Source organism: Eptatretus burgeri, unplaced genomic scaffold (assembly GCF_056783735.1).
Source record: "Eptatretus burgeri isolate ZD-2024b unplaced genomic scaffold, Ebu_testis_v1 Ebu_testis_scaffold_941, whole genome shotgun sequence".
NCBI classification, from domain to species: domain Eukaryota; kingdom Metazoa; phylum Chordata; class Myxini; order Myxiniformes; family Myxinidae; genus Eptatretus; species Eptatretus burgeri.
Window position 1 is genome coordinate 1 of NW_028222890.1, and position 4,368 is coordinate 4,368.

The 4,368-nt window shown below is 37.5% G+C and overlaps 1 long non-coding RNA gene across 1 annotated transcript; it reads right to left on the reverse strand.

Annotated features, from left to right (window-relative positions):
* Window positions 1-3,044: 3,044 nt before the first annotated feature.
* LOC147006964 (uncharacterized) lies at window positions 3,045-3,474 on the reverse strand. The gene is made up of 2 exons (XR_015054503.1): window positions 3,374-3,474; window positions 3,045-3,287 (listed from the first exon to the last, which is right to left on the reverse strand). It is a non-coding gene; the product is annotated as an uncharacterized LOC147006964 (long non-coding RNA).
* Between the last annotated feature and the right edge of the window lie 894 nt (window positions 3,475-4,368).

The window sequence follows — 4,368 nt, forward strand, 5'->3', positions numbered from 1 at the left end:
CGTGGTTTAACTCAGTAATAAACGTCGAGAATGTAATTTTATAAATGGGGTGTGGGCGTGGTTTAACTCAACAAGAAACATCGAGAATGTAATTTTATAAATGGGGTGTGGGCGTGGTTTAACTCGGTAAGAAACGTCGAGAATGGGATTTTATAAATGTGGTGTGGGCGTGGTTTAACTCGGTAAGAAACGTCGAGAATGGGATTTTATAAATATGGTGTGGGCGTGGTTTAACTCCGTAAGAAACGTCGACAATGTAATTTTATAAATGGGGTGTGGGCGTGGTTTAACTCCGTAAGAAACGTCGACAATGTAATTTTATAAATGTGGTGTGGGCGTGGTTTAACTCCGTAAGAAACGTCGACAATGAAATTTTATAAATGGGGTGTGGGCGTGGTTTAACTCCGTAAGAAACGTCGACAATGTAATTTTATAAATGGGGTGTGGGCGTGGTTTAACTCAGTAATAAACGTCGAGAATGTAATTTTATAAATGGGGTGTAGGCGTGGTTTAACTCAACAAGAAACTTCGAAAAGGTAATTTTATAAATGGGGTGTGGGCGTGGTTTAACTCAGTAATAAACGTCGAGAATGTAATTTTATAAATGGGGTGTGGGCGTGGTTTAACTCAGTAATAAACGTCGAGAATGTAATTTTATAAATGGGGTGTGCGCGTGGTTTAACTCAGTAAGAAACATCGAGAATGTAATTTTATAAATGGGGTGTGGGCGTGGTTTAACTCAACAAGAAACATCGAGAATGTAATTTTATAAATGGGGTGTGGGCGTGGTTTAACTCAACAAGAAACATCGAGAATGTAATTTTATAAATGGGGTGTGGGCGTGGTTTAACTCAACAAGAAACATCGAGAATGTAATTTTATAAATGGGGTGTGGGCGTGGTTTAACTCAGGAAGAAACGTCGACAATGTTATTTTCCAAATCGGGTGTGGGCGTGGTTTAACTCGGTAAGAAACGTCGAGAATGGGATTTTATAAATATGGTGTGGGCGTGGTTTAACCCGGTAAGAAACGTCGACAATGTAATTTTATAAATGTGGTGTGGGCGTGGTTTAACTCCGTAAGAAACGTCGACAATGAAATTTTATAAATGGGGTGTAGGCGTGGTTTAACACAACAAGAAACTTCGAAAAGGTAATTTTTTAAATGGGGTGTGGGCGTGGTTTAACTCAGTAATAAACGTCGAGAATGTAATTTTATAAATGGGGTGTGGGCGTGGTTTAACTCGGTAAGAAACGTCAAGAATGGAATTTTATAAATGGCGTGCGGGCGTGGTTTAACTCAACAAGAAACATCGAGAATGTAATTTTATAAATGGGGTGTGGGCGTGGTTTAACTCAGTAATAAACATCGAGAATGTAATTTTATAAATGGGGTGTGGGCGTGGTTTAACTCGACAAGAAACTTCTGGAATGAAATTTTATAAATTGGGTGTGGGCGTGGTTTAACTCAGTAATAAACATCTAGAATGGAATTTTATAAATCGGGTGTGGGCGTGGTTTAACTCAGGAAGAAACGTCGAGAATTTAATTTTATAAATGGAGTGTGGGCGTGGTTTAACTCGACAAGAAACTTCTGGAATGAAATTTTATAAATTGGGTGTGGGCGTGGTTTAACTCAGTAATAAACGTCTAGAATGGAATTTTATAAATCGGGTGTGGGCGTGGTTTAACTCAGGAAGAAATGTCGAGAATGTAATTTTATAAATGGGGTGTGGGCGTGGTTTAACTCAATAAGAAACATCGAGAATGTAATTTTATAAATCTGGGTGGGCGTGGTTTAACTCAGTAAGAAACGTCGAGAATGTAATTTTATAAATGGGGTGTGGGCGTGGTTTAACTCGGTAAGAAACGTCAAGAATGGAATTTTATAAATCGGGTGTGGACGTGGTTTAACTCAACAAACATCGAGAATGTAATTTTATAAATGGGGTGTGGGCGTGGTTTAACTCAGTAAGAAACGTCGAGAATGTAATTTTATAAATGGGGTGTGGGCGTGGTTTAACTCGGTAAGAAACGTCAAGAATGGAATTTTATAAATCGGGTGTGGGCGTGGTTTAACTCAACAAGAAACATCGAGAATGTAATTTTATAAATCGGGGTGGGCGTGGTTTAACTCAACAAGAAACATCGAGAATGTAATTTTATAAATCGGGGTGGGCGTGGTTTAACTTCGTAAGAAACGTCGACAATGTAATTTTTCAAATCGGGTGTGGGCGTGGTTTAACTCAGGAAGAAATGTCTACAATGTAATTTTATAAATGGGGTGTGGGCGTGGTTTAACTCGGTAAGAAATGTCGACAATGTAATTTTATAAATGGGGTGTGGGCGTGGTTTAAGTCGGTAAGAAACGTCGACAATGTAATTTTCCAAATCGGGTGTGGGCGTGGTTTAACTCGGTAAGAAACGTCGAGAATGGGATTTTATAAATATGGTGTGGGCGTGGTTTAACTCGGTAAGAAACGTCGACAATGTAATTTTATAAATGTGGTGTGGGCGTGGTTTAACTCCGTAAGAAACGTCGACAATGAAATTTTATAAATGGGGTGTAGGCGTGGTTTAACTCAACAAGAAACTTCGAAAAGGTAATTTTTTAAATGGGGTGTAGGCGTGGTTTAACTCAACAAGAAACTTCGAAAAGGTAATTTTTTAAATGGGGTGTGGGCGTGGTTTAACTCAGAAAGAAACATCGAGAATGTAATTTTTTAAATGGGGTGTGGGCGTGGTTTAACTCAGTAAGAAACATCAAGAATGGAATTTTACAAATGGGGTGTGGGTTGTTTAACTCAACAAGAAACATCGACAATGTAATTTTATAAATGGGGTGTGGGCGTGGTTTAACTCAACAAGAAACGTCGAGAATGGAATTTTATAAATGGGGTGTGGGCGTGGTTTAACTCAACAAGAAACATCGAGAATGTAATTTTAATTGAATAACTTGTGGAAAATTCCGAACCGAAAATAAGGGATTATTGTATATTTTGCTTGTGGAAAATTCCGAACCAAAAATAAGGGATTATTGAATAACTTGTGGAAAATTCCGAACCAAAAATAAGGGATTATTGTATATTTTGCTTGTGGAAAATTCCGAACCGAAAAGAAGGGATTATTGTATAACTTCTGGAAAATTCCGAACCAAAAATAAGGGATTATTGTATATTTTGCTTTTGGAAAATTCCGAACCAAAAATAAGCGATTATTGGAGAGCTTGTGGAAAATTCAGAACCAAAAATAAGGGATTGTTTATTTTGCTTGTGGAAAATTCCGAACCTAAAATAAGGGATTATTGTATAACTTGTGGAAAATTCCAAACAGAAAATAAGGGATTATTGTATAACTTGTGGAAAATTCCGAACCAAAAATAAGGGATTATTGTATATTTTGCTTGTGGAAAATTCCGAACCGAAAAGAAGGGATTATTCTATAACTTGTGGAAAATTCCGAACCAAAAATAAGGGATTATTGTATATTTTGCTTGTGGAAAATTCCGAACCAAAAATAAGGGATTATTGTATATTTTGCTTGTGGAAAATTCCGAACCAAAAATAAGGGATTATTGTATATTTTGCTAGTGGATAATTCCGAACCAAAAATAAGGGATTATTGTATATTTTGCTTGTGGAAAATTCCGAACCGAAAAGAATGGATTATTCAATAACTTGTGGAAAATTCCGAACCAAAAATAAGGGATTATTGTATATTTTGCTTGTGGAAAATTCCGAACCAAAAATAAGGGATTATTGAATAACTTGTGGAAAATTCCGAACCAAAAATAAGGGATTATTGTATATTTTGCTTGTGGAAAATTCCGAACCAAAAATAAGTGATTATTGAATAACTTGTGGAAAATTCCGAACCGAAAATAAGGGATTATTGTATATTTTGCTTGTGGAAAATTCCGAACCGAAAATAAGGGATTATTGTATAACTTGTGGAAAATTCCGAACCAAAAATAAGGGATTATTGAATAACTTGTGGAAAATTCCGAACCAAAATAAGGGATTATTGTATATTTTGCTTGTGGAAAATTGTATATTTACATGTCCCGAGGCTGATACCTTTCCAAGATGTCTTTCAATTTGCCATCCTTCCAGTGGTGCACCACTGCCGAATCCACGCTGCCTGATTTGCCGCACTTCTTGACCTTGCCGATTCTCCACCTCACTTTGAATCCGTCTATCCAGTGCATCGGCAAGGTCTTGGCATCATCATGCCCGAGGTCCGCAGCGAATTTACGTGCCTTCAGCAGCAACATTTCACCGACCAACCGAATATTTGGCTGAGCCGACATTTGCCGAAACCAGATGATGAACCAGATGATCTCCACTTGTCCAAACATCGTGCCCTTATT